At 43.1% G+C, this 19,543-nt stretch overlaps 1 protein-coding gene across 1 annotated transcript in view; it reads right to left on the reverse strand.

Moving 5' to 3' along the window:
* Positions 1-1,994, reverse strand: part of LYN (LYN proto-oncogene, Src family tyrosine kinase) — a 39,078-nt gene extending 37,084 nt beyond the window's left edge. Inside the window, exon 1 of the mRNA XM_070942278.1 lies at positions 1,957-1,994. The gene's annotated coding sequence lies outside the window, so the exon portion shown is untranslated. The remainder of the gene's footprint in view (positions 1-1,956) is intronic.
* Positions 1,995-19,543: the final 17,549 nt, after the last annotated feature.

Below are 19,543 nucleotides of genomic sequence, written 5' to 3' on the forward strand. Positions count from 1 at the left end.
TTCCATTTTGAGTAATAATTAACTTTTGCTTGTATCAGAAGGCTATAAAAACAATGGACGAGAATGCTAAATAGTAAACAACTATTCAGATAGCCATATCAACATTGTGAAATAAGTGAAAATCAATGAGCAACAAAACAGAAGTATATTGTTAAGATGAATACCCTATATTAAGACTGTAGTTTTTGTAAATCTTAAGTATCTAGAACATCCTAACAGGTAAATAAGGATAGGATTGAGGAATTAAAGACAGTTAACTTCAACTGCTCTTCTAGATTTAAAAAAAACCCTCACTATAATTAATATTAATAAGAAAAAAGAACATTGTATCTTGTAGCAATGATTTAGTTAGTTTAGTTAGTGCTAATATCTAAAAGCAGCTCCATTATTATTAAACTGCACAAGACAGTAACATATTATGTTCACTAGTATTATCCAGTTGAGGAAAACAGCTAATAGTATTCATAAGTGGGGAAAATAGCTAATATCTGGTATGGTTTATATTTCTTAAAATAATCAATCATGTCATAAAACAACCTACTTTTAATAAGACTGAAAATGTAGTAACACTTGCAAAATATTCTGAACAAGAGAGAAAATGTCTGTCAAAATTAAACATCTGAACTGCATAAATTTACTTCCCTATAAACTGATGGATAGAGGAGCTATTGTAATAATAGTACTGACTTCCTTTCAGCTAATGCAACTGTAACATAGCTGGTATACAGATAAAACTTCCTCTAAGGGTCAGCTGTATAAACTGCCCATTTAGTATCACACTTCCTCTTTTTTTAAAGAACTGTTCAGCATACAGTTCAAACTGTAGAGCATTAAAAATTTAATTAACAAAGCAGGAAATGGCACTATGTTGTAAATGATTTCAGAGCTTCATTAAAAATATGTATTTGTACCCTTTTGCTAATGTTATTATTATTCACTTCTACAAACTACTGTAACAATTTTATCTTATCCATGCCAGACAAAAGTCTATACGAAAGTGCATCTGAAGCATCCCTAAAGAATAATATTGTATAAAATAATGTCTAGACTACTGGACCCCAGATTCAAATCCTAATTTTGCCCTGAAGCAGAGTTCAGAGACTTAAGTCACCTTCTCCCAGCCTTGTGGCATTTTTGCAATGATCAAATGAGAAGACAGCAAACTAGGCATCTTGCCTTGTCCTTCTGAAAGAAAGGTGAGACATAAACTTAGCTAAGAAATACTTACAAATTAAATCAGTGCTCTCCTGATATCCTTGTCAATGGTTTTCTGAACTAACCCATTTTTTTTTTACGTGTGCAGACTTCATTGCATCATCTATTACTGGTTCGAGGCACATTTCTACAATGTCTAACCCAACTAACACCTAACAGTCTGAAGAAAATTGGTTCGGGGAAGGCTGATCTTCCCACTTCCTCTAATTTCATTATATATAAATACTAACATCATACGTTAATTAAATTACTGTAGGCTAGATTGTCTGCCTAACTTGGGATAATTTCAAGAGATCTTCAATATCTTGTAGGGGCAAAGATTCTTAAATAAAAGGAAAAAGATGGAGAGATAATGCATGCATAAGGTACCAAAACCAAGCGTTGAGTGAATTTACAATAGATTCCTTAGTTTCTTGAGAGCCAATGGGCCCAGAGACACCCCTTCAACTGTCAACTTCATCGGAGAGCAAAATCCCCCTTTCCCCTATCCCCCAGCGCCCCACATCCGTCAGAAGGAAATCCGTCAGAAGCAAAGATCCACTCTCCACCGATAAGACAATTTATCACTGAACAAAGCAACAGCCAACTAACCCAAGTCGAAGCGGACGGGTAGAAAGATCGTGGTCTGATCAAAGGAAGTTCCACAGACTCCAGTAAAACCAAGCCATCTCCCAGGACAGGAAGGGAGAAAGCGGCCGTCAAAAGCCCCTTAAAAAGTGGTCGAAAAGAAGAGGGACTTACTTTCCTGAGCTTGGAGAGTTGAACTCCACACCAATTAAGTCCACCGTTTCTTCAGCCCGGAGGCTGGGGAAAAGGAGAGCGAGCCCGCAGCCCAGAAGGAGCCTCTCTGAGAACGCAGTGGCCCAGTTTTCGGAACTTAAAAACAGGGGAAGTGAAAACCTAACCAAGAAGAACCGGCGAGGCTCATTCTCGCCTCAGCCAGTCCTGCTGCGCTGCAGAGAGGAACTTCGGGCGCCTTGCAGAGGCTACTGTGCGCTCCGGCTTTACTTCCTGGTCGTAGGCAATTTGCATAGTTTTTCTGGAAAGGGCGCGCGGAGGGGTGGGGGCTGCTCTGGGTAAAAAGAGAAGTAAAGTAAATGTGGGCATTTTCCTAAAAGGGGCGGGAGGAGCCGAACTTGCCAAAAAAAAAAAAAGTTGTGCCTTAGAAGTAGCGTCCTCGCAAACGGACGCAAGCCACCGGCTGCGGGGGAGGGGTGTGCGCGGGACAAAGGTTTGGCTTTTGGGCTCAGGTAACGCCGATGGCTAGAAGGAGCTTTCCTCGCTTCGTAAAAGAGGGAACGGATTGGGCAGAAACTGCAGTGAGCTCACGGCGAGTCAAACCTAAATGGATTGCTCCTGCAGCTTCCCTCGTCCCTTTTATTCCGATTTGCCTCCCGAATCCGCCGCTAACTGGATTCCTCTCGAAGCCTCCGGATTACAGTTCCTAGAGTTTCCATATAATGTGAACTATGTAAAACGAATTTGAAGAGTCCGAGTGTATCTGTCGGGGAAAGTTCTGTTGAGGTCAGTGAGGTTATTCTCAGGGGGGGAAAAAGTACAAGAAATCACACCCGCAGGTATTTCAGTGGGCTAAACATTCATTTTTGTTCAACTGTATGAACTCTAAACTATATATTGGCCAGTCAGTAAAGAGTTAACTTTTCTTGTTGCTTTTGTGAAGGTAACCATGAAACACGTTTGTAATTCAATCATTAAAAACTCTTTGGTTACACCCAGGGGTGAAATCCAATAGGTTCTGGAAAACCGGTAGCAGAAATTTTGAGTAGTTCTGAGAACTGGCAAATACCACCTCTGGCTGGCCCCAGAGTGGGGTGGGAATGGAGATTTTGCCACGCCCACCAAGCCATGCCCACAGAACCGGTAGTAAAAAAAATTGAATTTCACCACTGGTTACACCGCGTCTGTGCTTAATTTATATGTACTTATCTACATGCTTGCGTGTACAACTATGCCAGCAGACGAACATGGGAGTTTGTCAACCAGATCTGCAGGTGGGGAAAAAGTTTTTTTTTCTTCATGTAGTCCTCTGTCTTCTCACCAATTGCCTTTTAAAAGAGGAAACCTAAAATTAGTCTTACAAGAAAGACAAATGCCATTAGATGCTGAAATAAAGACAAAAAGTACAGTATATTATTCAATCTGAGAAAGGCCTCTTGCTAATAGGGTTTTATTTGATAGTATTACATTTTTGCAATCACTTTATCTCATCTTTATTTTTCATAAATAACTCATGCAGCAAACAAGCCCTACTCCTTACTCCTCCTAAATTCCGCACAACAACAAATCTCGGGGGTGAGTTGGGCTGAATGTGACTAGCTCAAAAAGTCACCCAGCTGGTTTTCATACCTAAGGTAGGATTAGAATTCATGGTATCCTAGTTTTTAGCCTGGTATAGAGTAAATGGGCTATTGATGGTCATCATTTCAGGGCAAACACAAAAAAGCAGCATTTTACTATGAAGAATAAGAATAATTTTATTTCTATACCGCCCTTCTCCCGAAGGACTCAGGGCGGTGCACGGTCTATTAAAAACATAAGACAACATCAGTTAAAATAGTTTAAATTATTAAATGAATTCGGCTCAATTTAAAACCCCAGAAATTTTAAACCCAATTTAAAATTGTTATGTTGATAGACCAGTCTGGCGGAAAAACAGGGTCTTGAGTGCACAACGAAACACCCGGAGGTCGGAGATCTTACGTATTTCCGGGGCAGTTCGTTCCACAGGGCTGGGGCTCCCACAGAGAAGGCCTTCCCCCTGAGTGTCGCCATCTGACATAACTTGGCCAATGGCACCCTAAGGAGACCCTCTCTGTGGGAGCGAACTGGCCGGTTGGAGGCTATTGGTGGCAGAAGTCGGTCTCGAAGGTACCCAGGTCCTGTGCCATGGAGCGCTTTAAAGGTGGTGACCAACACCTTGAATCGCACCCGGAAGACCACTGGGAGCCAGTGCAGCTCACACAGGAGGGGTGTCACATGGGCACAACGAGTTGTGCCCATAACCACCCGCGCGGCTGCATTCTGGACCAGCTGGAGCCTCCGAGTGCTCTTCAAGGGGAGCCCCATGTAGAGAGCATTACAATAGTCCAGCTGGGAGGTGACAAGGGCATGAGTGACCGTGCGCAAGGCGTCCCGGTCCAGAAAGGGCTGCAACTGGCGAATCAAGCGAACCTGATAAAAGGCCCCCCTGGCCACGGCTGTCATATGCTCTTCTAAAGACAGCTGTGCGTCCAGGAGGACACCCAGATTGCAAGCCCTCTCCATGGGGGGCAAAGATTCACCCCCAATAGTCAGCGATGGCACCTGCTGACTATATCGGGACGCCGGAAGCCACAGCCACTCAGTCTTGGAGGGGTTGTGTCTGAGCCTGTTCCTCCCCATCCAGATCCGCACGGCCTCCAGTCAGCGAGACATCACATCAAGGGCATCGTTGGGGTGGTCTGGGGTGGAGATGTACAGCTGAGTAACATCAGCGTACAGATGACACTTCATATGAAAGGCCATGATTGCCCTAACCTGGTGTTAGTTAAAATGGATTAAGAGAGCTTTATAGTATTTGAGGCTATGATAATTTATGTATATTTCCAAAGGGGTATTCATAGAAAAGATAATCGGAGAATGGCTGTCAGTTATGTGCTCCTTGGAAGTGTATCAAGGATGCTGCTTTCAAAGATGTAACATGGTTAGTTTTCATCATTGCATGTTGTGTGAATCTAACCATTGTGGTTTTTTTAAAAATAGTCTTTATTCAACCTTTTTAAATTTTAAAAGCACATTTCCATTTTTACAGCTTTCAACTATCGGTAACACTTCAAGTTTCATAATTCAAATTTATGGCCTATTTTATACATTTGTACACCTTTAAATATATAATATCCTTTACTATAATCTATTTTTGTTCTTCATTAACATCAATTTAATATATTCTTCACATATATATATATATATATATATATATATATATGTAGGTCTTTGGTTATTCGGGTCTTCTCCCACGTAAAATTGGAAGTGTCTTGGCGACGTTTCGACGAAGTCTCATTCGTCATCTTCAGGCTGGTGTTCTCGGCTTCGTGCTTCCAGGAGCAATGTGAGATCGCAGCTGTCTCTTCCTTTTAACTGCTAGTGGAGGTGTGAGCTGATTGGGTGGGAACTTGGCTGTGTTCTGATTGGGTGGAGGTGTGTTCTGATTGGTTAGGGGCTTGGCTGTGCTCTGATTGGCTGGGGTTGTGTTCTGTTTGGGTGGGGGCTTGGTTGTGCTCAGCTTAGTCTGAGTTGCAGGGGGATTTGAGCTGGTGAGCTGCGTTGTTGTTGTTTGGTTTCGTGTTTGTGGCCGTGCGAGCTCTTCATGGTGGGTGTCAGTCTGCTTCGTGTATGGGTTGGAGGGGTTTAAAGTGGCTAATGATGCAGCTGCGGTCTGGCTTCTGGTCCTTGGTCGTGGCTCATTATCAGTGTGGGTTTGAGTCTGCTTTCTGCGTGGATGTGTGGTGGTGACATCAGGTGTGGCACTCGTGAGTGTGGGTCTGGTGTCATTCGTCGTGTTAGGGACTCGTTTGTCAATAAGGGCGGGTTTCCAAATGGCTGATAGGCGGGAGGTATCGTCTCGTTTGTTCATGCTGTGTGGGCGTTTTTCTATCTCAATGGCTTCTCTGATTATTCTGTTGTTAAAGTGTTCAGTTTTGGCGATAGTTCTGGTCTTTTTAAAGTCAATATCATGTCCTGTGGCTTTAAGGTGTTGGACCAGGGAAGAAGTTGGTTCCTCTTTTCTGACTGAGTTCTTGTGTTCTTCTATGCGTGCACTTATTCGTCTGTTGGTTTGTCCGATGTATGTGGTGGGGCAGGCGGTGCATGGGATTTCATATACTACTTGATTTTCTAACTCAATTTTGTCTTTGGGGTTCCTTAGGATGGTGGATATTTTTCGGTTTGTGCAGAATGCTGTCTTGATGTTATGTTTGTGGAGGATTTTGCTTATTCTGTCTGTGGTGCCTTTTATGTATGGGAGGAGGGCCTTGCCGTTTTCTTGTTCTCTGTCTTGGATTTTAGTGGGGGTTTCTTTTTGGATTAGGTTGGTGATCTTATTTCTTTGGAATCCATTGGATGTGAGTACGTTAGTGAGGGTGTGTAGTTCGGTTTTTAGGTGTTGTTCGTCAGCTAAGCGTTTTGTTCTGGAAATGAGTGTCTTGGCTACAGAGTTGATCTGGGCAGGGTGGTGGTGTGAGAGTGCGTGCAGATAGCGGTTTGTGTGTGTTTTCTTCTGGTATATAGTGTGTCCTAGGGAGCCATTGGATTTTCTGTAGACTAAGACATCCAGGAAGGGAAGTTGGTTGTTCACTTCTGTTTCCATGGTGAACTGTATTTTGGGGTGTAGGCTGTTGAGGTGTGTGAGGAAGTTGTCCAGTTTTTCTTTCCCATGTGGCCAGATTATGAAGGTGTCGTCCACATATCTGAGCCAGAGTTTGGGTTTGTGATCGGATTTTTCTAGAGCTTGGGTTTCAAAGTATTCCATATAGAGGTTGGCAATGACAGGTGAGAGGGGTGATCCCATGGGTGCTCCTTCTGTTTGTTTGTATTTCTGTCCATTATAGATGAAGTATGTGTTGGATAGGCAGTGGTTGGTCAGATCTAAGATGTGCTTGGGGGGGTTATATTTGTTTTGGATAACTGTCAAGGCTTCTTTGATTGGTACTTGGGTGAAGAGGGATATGACATCAAAGCTCACGAGTAGGTCACTGGGCTGTAAGTTTTGTTGCTTTATGATGTCTATGAACTGGAATGAGTTTTTTACGTATGAGGTGATGGATTCTGCATAGGGCTGTAGTTGTTTGGCGAGAAATTTGGCTAGGTTTTGTAGAGGTGAGCCTATGGAGCTGACTATGGGTCTAAGTGGGGTTCCTTCTTTGTGTATCTTGGGGAGACCATAAAGCTTAGGGCATCTGGATGATTTCTCTCTGGGTATGATTCTTTGCTGAATCTCTTCGCTGATGGGGGAGGCTTTTATTTTGGATTTGGTGGTTTTTTCCAGGTAGGTGGTGGGGTCTGTGTTTAGGGGTTTGTATATGGAGTCTTGGAGTAGGTTGGTTAATTTGGTTTGGTAGTCAGATGTGTTCATAACCACCGTGGCATTGCCCTTGTCTGCTGGTAGGATTATTATGCTGGTGTCTTCTTTCAGGTTAAGTAGTGCTGTCTGTTCCTCTTTGGGTAAGTTACTTTTGGGTGGCTTGCTGGTGCAGAGGATATTGGTGATTTCGAGTCTGATTCTGTTTGCATCGTCGGGGTTGATTTTGGTCAGGCTGGTTTCAACTCCACATATAATGGTTTCAGTGGGGATGCTTTTGGGAGCGACTGCAAAGTTGAATCCTTTGGAAAGGACATTGGTTTCGGCTTTGGTGAGGATCCTATCTGAGATGTTATGCACTGTTTGTTTCATGTGTGGCTGTGAGGGTGGAGGGGATTGTTTCTGGCGTTCTTGTAGTCTTCGGAGTTTGTTGGTGTGTGTGTCTGTCTTGAGGGTGGTCTGTGTTTCGGCTCTCCGGACGGCAAGTTGTTTGGATTTGTCCCAAAGTGCGGGGTGGATCTTGTTGCTGAGTTTGAGGTGAAGTGTGAGGAGATCTTTGTTGATTCGGTCTAGGAGGAATCTTTTTCTGTGGAGTTCATTTCTGATTAGGGCTAGTTCTGTTCTTTTCAGAATGCGTTTGGTGGCTGCAGAGTTGAAGTGGAATTTCAGTTGGAAGCCTGTGGGGATTAAATTTTGATCTCGGCAGTTGCGTAGGAATGCAAGGTCACATAAAATGGAAGCTCTTTGGACTTCGAGTTTTTCATAGGTCCTGGTCAGATGGTGGATTTCCTCCCCGTAGAGGTGGGATATTTGTTTTCTCAGGTTTTCGCGGGTGTTTGTATGTAGGTCTTTGGTTATTCGGGTCTTCTCCCACGTAAAATTGGAAGTGTCTTGGCGACGTTTCGACGAAGTCTCATTCGTCATCTTCAGGCTGGTGTTCTCGGCTTCGTGCTTCCAGGAGCAATGTGAGATCGCAGCTGTCTCTTCCTTTTAACTGCTAGTGGAGGTGTGAGCTGATTGGGTGGGAACTTGGCTGTGTTCTGATTGGGTGGAGGTGTGTTCTGATTGGTTAGGGGCTTGGCTGTGCTCTGATTGGCTGGGGTTGTGTTCTGTTTGGGTGGGGGCTTGGTTGTGCTCAGCTTAGTCTGAGTTGCAGGGGGATTTGAGCTGGTGAGCTGCGTTGTTGTTGTTTGGCTTCGTGTTTGTGGCCGTGCGAGCTCTTCATGGTGGGTGTCAGTCTGCTTCGTGTATGGGTTGGAGGGGTTTAAAGTGGCTAATGATGCAGCTGCGGTCTGGCTTCTGGTCCTTGGTCGTGGCTCATTATCAGTGTGGGTTTGAGTCTGCTTTCTGCGTGGATGTGTGGTGGTGACATCAGGTGTGGCACTCGTGAGTGTGGGTCTGGTGTCATTCGTCGTGTTAGGGACTCGTTTGTCAATAAGGGCGGGTTTCCAAATGGCTGATAGGCGGGAGGTATCGTCTCGTTTGTTCATGCTGTGTGGGCGTTTTTCTATCTCAATGGCTTCTCTGATTATTCTGTTGTTAAAGTGTTCAGTTTTGGCGATAGTTCTGGTCTTTTTAAAGTCAATATCATGTCCTGTGGCTTTAAGGTGTTGGACCAGGGAAGAAGTTGGTTCCTCTTTTCTGACTGAGTTCTTGTGTTCTTCTATGCGTGCACTTATTCGTCTGTTGGTTTGTCCGATGTATGTGGTGGGGCAGGCGGTGCATGGGATTTCATATACTCCTTGATTTTCTAACTCAATTTTGTCTTTGGGGTTCCTTAGGATGGTGGATATTTTTCGGTTTGTGCAGAATGCTGTCTTGATGTTATGTTTGTGGAGGATTTTGCTTATTCTGTCTGTGGTGCCTTTTATGTATGGGAGGAGGGCCTTGCCGTTTTCTTGTTCTCTGTCTTGGATTTTAGTGGGGGTTTCTTTTTGGATTAGGTTGGTGATCTTATTTCTTTGGAATCCATTGGATGTGAGTACGTTGTGAGGGTGTGTAGTTCGGTTTTTAGGTGTTGTTCGTCAGCTAAGCGTTTTGTTCTGGAAATGAGTGTCTTGGCTACAGAGTTGATCTGGGCAGGGTGGTGGTGTGAGAGTGCGTGCAGATAGCGGTTTGTGTGTGTTTTCTTCTGGTATATAGTGTGTCCTAGGGAGCCATTGGATTTTCTGTAGACTAAGACATCCAGGAAGGGAAGTTGGTTGTTCACTTCTGTTTCCATGGTGAACTGTATTTTGGGGTGTAGGCTGTTGAGGTGTGTGAGGAAGTTGTCCAGTTTTTCTTTCCCATGTGGCCAGATTATGAAGGTGTCGTCCACATATCTGAGCCAGAGTTTGGGTTTGTGATCGGATTTTTCTAGAGCTTGGGTTTCAAAGTATTCCATATAGAGGTTGGCAATGACAGGTGAGAGGGGTGATCCCATGGGTGCTCCTTCTGTTTGTTTGTATTTCTGTCCATTATAGATGAAGTATGTGTTGGATAGGCAGTGGTTGGTCAGATCTAAGATGTGCTTGGGGGGGTTATATTTGTTTTGGATAACTGTCAAGGCTTCTTTGATTGGTACTTGGGTGAAGAGGGATATGACATCAAAGCTCACGAGTAGGTCACTGGGCTGTAAGTTTTGTTGCTTTATGATGTCTATGAACTGGAATGAGTTTTTTACGTATGAGGTGATGGATTCTGCATAGGGCTGTAGTTGTTTGGCGAGAAATTTGGCTAGGTTTTGTAGAGGTGAGCCTATGGAGCTGACTATGGGTCTAAGTGGGGTTCCTTCTTTGTGTATCTTGGGGAGACCATAAAGCTTAGGGCATCTGGATGATTTCTCTCTGGGTATGATTCTTTGCTGAATCTCTTCGCTGATGGGGGAGGCTTTTATTTTGGATTTGGTGGTTTTTTCCAGGTAGGTGGTGGGGTCTGTGTTTAGGGGTTTGTATATGGAGTCTTGGAGTAGGTTGGTTAATTTGGTTTGGTAGTCAGATGTGTTCATAACCACCGTGGCATTGCCCTTGTCTGCTGGTAGGATTATTATGCTGGTGTCTTCTTTCAGGTTAAGTAGTGCTGTCTGTTCCTCTTTGGGTAAGTTACTTTTGGGTGGCTTGCTGGTGCAGAGGATATTGGTGATTTCGAGTCTGATTCTGTTTGCATCGTCGGGGTTGATTTTGGTCAGGCTGGTTTCAACTCCACATATAATGGTTTCAGTGGGGATGCTTTTGGGAGCGACTGCAAAGTTGAATCCTTTGGAAAGGACATTGGTTTCGGCTTTGGTGAGGATCCTATCTGAGATGTTATGCACTGTTTGTTTCATGTGTGGCTGTGAGGGTGGAGGGGATTGTTTCTGGCGTTCTTGTAGTCTTCGGAGTTTGTTGGTGTGTGTGTCTGTCTTGAGGGTGGTCTGTGTTTCGGCTCTCCAGACGGCAAGTTGTTTGGATTTGTCCCAAAGTGCGGGGTGGATCTTGTTGCTGAGTTTGAGGTGAAGTGTGAGGAGATCTTTGTTGATTCGGTCTAGGAGGAATCTTTTTCTGTGGAGTTCATTTCTGATTAGGGCTAGTTCTGTTCTTTTCAGAATGCGTTTGGTGGCTGCAGAGTTGAAGTGGAATTTCAGTTGGAAGCCTGTGGGGATTAAATTTTGATCTCGGCAGTTGCGTAGGAATGCAAGGTCACATAAAATGGAAGCTCTTTGGACTTCGAGTTTTTCATAGGTCCTGGTCAGATGGTGGATTTCCTCCCCGTAGAGGTGGGATATTTGTTTTCTCAGGTTTTCGCGGGTGTTTGTATGTAGGTCTTTGGTTATTCGGGTCTTCTCCCACGTAAAATTGGAAGTGTCTTGGCGACGTTTCGACGAAGTCTCATTCGTCATCTTCAGGCTGGTGTTCTCGGCTTCGTGCTTCCAGGAGCAATGTGAGATCGCAGCTGTCTCTTCCTTTTAACTGCTAGTGGAGGTGTGAGCTGATTGGGTGGGAACTTGGCTGTGTTCTGATTGGGTGGAGGTGTGAAACCAGCCTGACCAAAATCAACCCCGACGATGCAAACAGAATCAGACTCGAAATCACCAATATCCTCTGCACCAGCAAGCCACCCAAAAGTAACTTACCCAAAGAGGAACAGACAGCACTACTTAACCTGAAAGAAGACACCAGCATAATAATCCTACCAGCAGACAAGGGCAATGCCACGGTGGTTATGAACACATCTGACTACCAAACCAAATTAACCAACCTACTCCAAGACTCCATATACAAACCCCTAAACACAGACCCCACCACCTACCTGGAAAAAACCACCAAATCCAAAATAAAAGCCTCCCCCATCAGCGAAGAGATTCAGCAAAGAATCATACCCAGAGAGAAATCATCCAGATGCCCTAAGCTTTATGGTCTCCCCAAGATACACAAAGAAGGAACCCCACTTAGACCCATAGTCAGCTCCATAGGCTCACCTCTACAAAACCTAGCCAAATTTCTCGCCAAACAACTACAGCCCTATGCAGAATCCATCACCTCATACGTAAAAAACTCATTCCAGTTCATAGACATCATAAAGCAACAAAACTTACAGCCCAGTGACCTACTCGTGAGCTTTGATGTCATATCCCTCTTCACCCAAGTACCAATCAAAGAAGCCTTGACAGTTATCCAAAACAAATATAACCCCCCCAAGCACATCTTAGATCTGACCAACCACTGCCTATCCAACACATACTTCATCTATAATGGACAGAAATACAAACAAACAGAAGGAGCACCCATGGGATCACCCCTCTCACCTGTCATTGCCAACCTCTATATGGAATACTTTGAAACCCAAGCTCTAGAAAAATCCGATCACAAACCCAAACTCTGGCTCAGATATGTGGACGACACCTTCATAATCTGGCCACATGGGAAAGAAAAACTGGACAACTTCCTCACACACCTCAACAGCCTACACCCCAAAATACAGTTCACCATGGAAACAGAAGTGAACAACCAACTTCCCTTCCTGGATGTCTTAGTCTACAGAAAATCCAATGGCTCCCTAGGACACACTATATACCAGAAGAAAACACACACAAACCGCTATCTGCACGCACTCTCACACCACCACCCTGCCCAGATCAACTCTGTAGCCAAGACACTCATTTCCAGAACAAAACGCTTAGCTGACGAACAACACCTAAAAACCGAACTACACACCCTCACTAACGTACTCACATCCAATGGATTCCAAAGAAATAAGATCACCAACCTAATCCAAAAAGAAACCCCCACTAAAATCCAAGACAGAGAACAAGAAAACGGCAAGGCCCTCCTCCCATACATAAAAGGCACCACAGACAGAATAAGCAAAATCCTCCACAAACATAACATCAAGACAGCATTCTGCACAAACCGAAAAATATCCACCATCCTAAGGAACCCCAAAGACAAAATTGAGTTAGAAAATCAAGGAGTATATGAAATCCCATGCACCGCCTGCCCCACCACATACATCGGACAAACCAACAGACGAATAAGTGCACGCATAGAAGAACACAAGAACTCAGTCAGAAAAGAGGAACCAACTTCTTCCCTGGTCCAACACCTTAAAGCCACAGGACATGATATTGACTTTAAAAAGACCAGAACTATCGCCAAAACTGAACACTTTAACAACAGAATAATCAGAGAAGCCATTGAGATAGAAAAACGCCCACACAGCATGAACAAACGAGACGATACCTCCCGCCTATCAGCCATTTGGAAACCCGCCCTTATTGACAAACGAGTCCCTAACACGACGAATGACACCAGACCCACACTCACGAGTGCCACACCTGATGTCACCACCACACATCCACGCAGAAAGCAGACTCAAACCCACACTGATAATGAGCCACGACCAAGGACCAGAAGCCAGACCGCAGCTGCATCATTAGCCACTTTAAACCCCTCCAACCCATACACGAAGCAGACTGACACCCACCATGAAGAGCTCGCACGGCCACAAACACGAAGCCAAACAACAACAACGCAGCTCACCAGCTCAAATCCCCCTGCAACTCAGACTAAGCTGAGCACAACCAAGCCCCCACCCAAACAGAACACAACCCCAGCCAATCAGAGCACAGCCAAGCCCCTAACCAATCAGAACACACCTCCACCCAATCAGAACACAGCCAAGTTCCCACCCAATCAGCTCACACCTCCACTAGCAGTTAAAAGGAAGAGACAGCTGCGATCTCACATTGCTCCTGGAAGCACGAAGCCGAGAACACCAGCCTGAAGATGACGAATGAGACTTCGTCGAAACGTCGCCAAGACACTTCCAATTTTACGTGGGAGAAGACCCGAATAACCAAAGACCTACATACAAACACCCGCGAAAACCTGAGAAAACAAATATCCCACCTCTACGGGGAGGAAATCCACCATCTGACCAGGACCTATGAAAAACTCGAAGTCCAAAGAGCTTCCATTTTATGTGACCTTGCATTCCTACGCAACTGCCGAGATCAAAATTTAATCCCCACAGGCTTCCAACTGAAATTCCACTTCAACTCTGCAGCCACCAAACGCATTCTGAAAAGAACAGAACTAGCCCTAATCAGAAATGAACTCCACAGAAAAAGATTCCTCCTAGACCGAATCAACAAAGATCTCCTCACACTTCACCTCAAACTCAGCAACAAGATCCACCCCGCACTTTGGGACAAATCCAAACAACTTGCCGTCCGGAGAGCCGAAACACAGACCACCCTCAAGACAGACACACACACCAACAAACTCCGAAGACTACAAGAACGCCAGAAACAATCCCCTCCACCCTCACAGCCACACATGAAACAAACAGTGCATAACATCTCAGATAGGATCCTCACCAAAGCCGAAACCAATGTCCTTTCCAAAGGATTCAACTTTGCAGTCGCTCCCAAAAGCATCCCCGCTGAAACCATTATATGTGGAGTTGAAACCAGCCTGACCAAAATCAACCCCGACGATGCAAACAGAATCAGACTCGAAATCACCAATATCCTCTGCACCAGCAAGCCACCCAAAAGTAACTTACCCAAAGAGGAACAGACAGCACTACTTAACCTGAAAGAAGACACCAGCATAATAATCCTACCAGCAGACAAGGGCAATGCCACGGTGGTTATGAACACATCTGACTACCAAACCAAATTAACCAACCTACTCCAAGACTCCATATACAAACCCCTAAACACAGACCCCACCACCTACCTGGAAAAAACCACCAAATCCAAAATAAAAGCCTCCCCCATCAGCGAAGAGATTCAGCAAAGAATCATACCCAGAGAGAAATCATCCAGATGCCCTAAGCTTTATGGTCTCCCCAAGATACACAAAGAAGGAACCCCACTTAGACCCATAGTCAGCTCCATAGGCTCACCTCTACAAAACCTAGCCAAATTTCTCGCCAAACAACTACAGCCCTATGCAGAATCCATCACCTCATACGTAAAAAACTCATTCCAGTTCATAGACATCATAAAGCAACAAAACTTACAGCCCAGTGACCTACTCGTGAGCTTTGATGTCATATCCCTCTTCACCCAAGTACCAATCAAAGAAGCCTTGACAGTTATCCAAAACAAATATAACCCCCCCAAGCACATCTTAGATCTGACCAACCACTGCCTATCCAACACATACTTCATCTATAATGGACAGAAATACAAACAAACAGAAGGAGCACCCATGGGATCACCCCTCTCACCTGTCATTGCCAACCTCTATATGGAATACTTTGAAACCCAAGCTCTAGAAAAATCCGATCACAAACCCAAACTCTGGCTCAGATATGTGGACGACACCTTCATAATCTGGCCACATGGGAAAGAAAAACTGGACAACTTCCTCACACACCTCAACAGCCTACACCCCAAAATACAGTTCACCATGGAAACAGAAGTGAACAACCAACTTCCCTTCCTGGATGTCTTAGTCTACAGAAAATCCAATGGCTCCCTAGGACACACTATATACCAGAAGAAAACACACACAAACCGCTATCTGCACGCACTCTCACACCACCACCCTGCCCAGATCAACTCTGTAGCCAAGACACTCATTTCCAGAACAAAACGCTTAGCTGACGAACAACACCTAAAAACCGAACTACACACCCTCACTAACGTACTCACATCCAATGGATTCCAAAGAAATAAGATCACCAACCTAATCCAAAAAGAAACCCCCACTAAAATCCAAGACAGAGAACAAGAAAACGGCAAGGCCCTCCTCCCATACATAAAAGGCACCACAGACAGAATAAGCAAAATCCTCCACAAACATAACATCAAGACAGCATTCTGCACAAACCGAAAAATATCCACCATCCTAAGGAACCCCAAAGACAAAATTGAGTTAGAAAATCAAGGAGTATATGAAATCCCATGCACCGCCTGCCCCACCACATACATCGGACAAACCAACAGACGAATAAGTGCACGCATAGAAGAACACAAGAACTCAGTCAGAAAAGAGGAACCAACTTCTTCCCTGGTCCAACACCTTAAAGCCACAGGACATGATATTGACTTTAAAAAGACCAGAACTATCGCCAAAACTGAACACTTTAACAACAGAATAATCAGAGAAGCCATTGAGATAGAAAAACGCCCACACAGCATGAACAAACGAGACGATACCTCCCGCCTATCAGCCATTTGGAAACCCGCCCTTATTGACAAACGAGTCCCTAACACGACGAATGACACCAGACCCACACTCACGAGTGCCACACCTGATGTCACCACCACACATCCACGCAGAAAGCAGACTCAAACCCACACTGATAATGAGCCACGACCAAGGACCAGAAGCCAGACCGCAGCTGCATCATTAGCCACTTTAAACCCCTCCAACCCATACACGAAGCAGACTGACACCCACCATGAAGAGCTCGCACGGCCACAAACACGAAGCCAAACAACAACAACGCAGCTCACCAGCTCAAATCCCCCTGCAACTCAGACTAAGCTGAGCACAACCAAGCCCCCACCCAAACAGAACACAACCCCAGCCAATCAGAGCACAGCCAAGCCCCTAACCAATCAGAACACACCTCCACCCAATCAGAACACAGCCAAGTTCCCACCCAATCAGCTCACACCTCCACTAGCAGTTAAAAGGAAGAGACAGCTGCGATCTCACATTGCTCCTGGAAGCACGAAGCCGAGAACACCAGCCTGAAGATGACGAATGAGACTTCGTCGAAACGTCGCCAAGACACTTCCAATTTTACGTGGGAGAAGACCCGAATAACCAAAGACCTACATACAAACACCCGCGAAAACCTGAGAAAACATATATATATATATATATATATATATATATATATATATATATATATATATATATATATATATACATACATACATACATACATACATACATACATACATATAAATATATACACATTCTTTTTATCCTTTAACAAGTTTTATATTATAAATATCATTTTCAATTTAACATACTTTCTATATTATCTTTATGCATCAATTTTACTTCTCGTTTCAAGCCATTGATACCACATATTCCAATTTTTGTAATACTCTAATTCCTCTCTATCTTTAAGCTCCATGTTAACCATTGTGATTTTTAAATAGGTAATACAATGTTTGACCCAGTGGTAAAATCCAAATTTTTTTACTACCGCTTCTGTGAGTGTGGCTTGGTGGGTGTGATGTGGCTTGGTGGGTGTGGCAGAGAAAGGATACTGCAAAATCCCCATTTTGTCCCCAATCCTGGGGAAAGGATATTGCAAAATCTCTATTCCCACCCCACTCTGGGGCCAGCCAGAGGTATTTGCCGGTTCTCCAAACTGCTCAAAATTTACACTATTGGTTCTCTAGAACCTGTCAGAACCTGCTGGATTTCACCCCTGGTTTAACCGCTAACAATTGTAGCTTATTGGGCCAACTACAGTTTAGCAAACTGTGTGAATGCAACCAGTGTATGAATTGTAACTTTTATCTTATCCATCTTGGCAATTTAGCTAGCTTTCTTCAGATTGCTTATTGAATAATGCTGAATTGGCTTTCTTAAACTCCATCCAGTTATTTTCGCATTGTAGCACCCAGAATTTCCAGGTGAATTTTGATCTTAAGCAAACTAATAAACTGCTATCTTGTCTAATTTTGGAATATATGAAGTTGAATCTTGGCATAGTGGTTATTATATGTACTAGTTTAGATCAACATTTGTTGCCCTGTTCCCCAGTACAGAGGGTAGAAATTTACCTAATCTTGGCATGAACTATCCAAAAAATGAAGCAATAAAAACTTGAACAGATTTGCTCAGTTTTTGGTATTGCCAATGAGACAAGCCATTCCAATTAAAATGTGTCATATAGATGTAAACTGTAATTTTCGATCTTCTTTAAGTACCTACAGGTAGCTCTTAACTTACCTCTGGTCAAGGTTATGACAGACTTCCAAGGGTATTTATGACCTGGATTAAAAGATCTGATCGCTCTCTTCATGCAGTCATATTATTACATTTTGGGCAATTATCACATTTACAGCCATTTGCATCATCTTGCAGTCATTTCACCACAATTTGTGACATTTTTAAAAATGTGAACCAGCACCTCTTTCCAACTTCTAGCAAAATAAAATGTCCATTGTGCTCACTTTATGACTTCCATGTTCTCAATAGAGATTGTAAAATCAGGTGCGGGCACATGATGACCTGATTAAAAACCGGTAGATTGATTATTGTAATTCCAGTTATATATATGTTGAGGGCTACCTGTATATTAAACTGATTATATTATGTACATTTTGTATGTATTATTGCAAACAATATATTTTTAAATATATTTTTATTCCACATTGCTTTTATGCTATCTATACAGATAATTTTAAAACAACAACAACAAAAAAACCAAAACAAATGAACATGAAGTTCCATGTCCAAGATTGTTAATAATTGGATGTGTATATTATATAGACAGCAGGATTCATGTTGAGCTGCTTAAAAATATTTCTAGCCAATTAAGTACTGTATAGGTGGAATGAACCACCTGCTGTCCTTTGCATTATTAAAGCTTGTCATAAATGCTGAAGAAAATCATCCTGCTCTAAAATATTACCCTGGTTATATTTACTCAGCACAAGTGCGATTGAATTGAAAATAGGATTTCAGCCTTGTATTTTAAGCTAATCACTCTATGCATGCTTAAAGTAATTCCCATCTGATTTCATATATACCGGTAATACTCCCCTTTCAATGGAAGCATGGAGACTTTATATTAAAAAAGGAATAAAATACATTCTCCCTCAACTGCTCAAAGCTTTCCAAGTTATAGAACTATGGGTATAAAATCCAAACAACAATTAGGGCACATTGATCTTATGTTAGGCAGTCAGATCATAACTTGCAATATATGCTGATTCTGTAAACAGTTTAGAGAAGCTGTAAAACACAGTGAAGCTGTATATAATTCTACGTGCTAGTGCTTTTGCTATATGTTCCAAGCCTTTACAAAAATAAAGATCTTCACCTGAATTGAAAATAATGTATCTATCATAAGGATATTATGGCTTTAAGGAGCTGTTTGTAAGCAGATACCTGTTAGTCAAGCTTCACTTATTAAGCTTAAATTATATTATACATATTGACTCTCCATTTCTGTGGGATGCTTATTGCTGTTTGAAGTGCTGCTTCTATGTGTGTTTTGTTGTCTTCCTGGAAAGGACTTATTTGCCATTTGAAGTGACTTCACTATGGACCTTGGGCTGCAATAGCATAGACAAAGAGCACACATGGACCAGCAAGTGCTACAAAGATCTCTCTAAGTGATTCAACATTCCATTGTTGATATGCATACACTGTAAAACAGAGTAAACTTTTAAATCCTTATTGATATTTGTTACATATTTGTATATCTTTGTTTTAGTTTTTATGTTTCATTTATGCAGTGCCAGTTGAACTGATATAAAAGAACTTGGCTTAATTCCATCATTAATTCAGATAACTATGGAAACTCAGAGATCAAATTTTGTTTCATAAGAATAAATACTAGGGGTCACTGGTCCTATACATAGATTGTTAGCTATGGTAGTGTGTGCCAATGTTGAATTCTATGTTAGAGAAGGTTACTGGTCAGAGAGTAGATCACCGACTGCAAAAATTATACATCTTTCCCAGGCCATGGCAAACCATCATTAGGTCTTATTATCTGTCAACCCAATTATCTTTTGGATTCAGACATTGCATTAAACTGAACAATCATGTCAAAGCTTAACATAAAGTATGAACCCACCAT

Source organism: Pituophis catenifer, unplaced genomic scaffold, assembly GCF_029215685.1.
Source record: "Pituophis catenifer annectens isolate HBS135680 unplaced genomic scaffold, rPitCat1.0.hap2 SCAF_3, whole genome shotgun sequence".
Lineage (NCBI taxonomy): Eukaryota > Metazoa > Chordata > Lepidosauria > Squamata > Colubridae > Pituophis > Pituophis catenifer.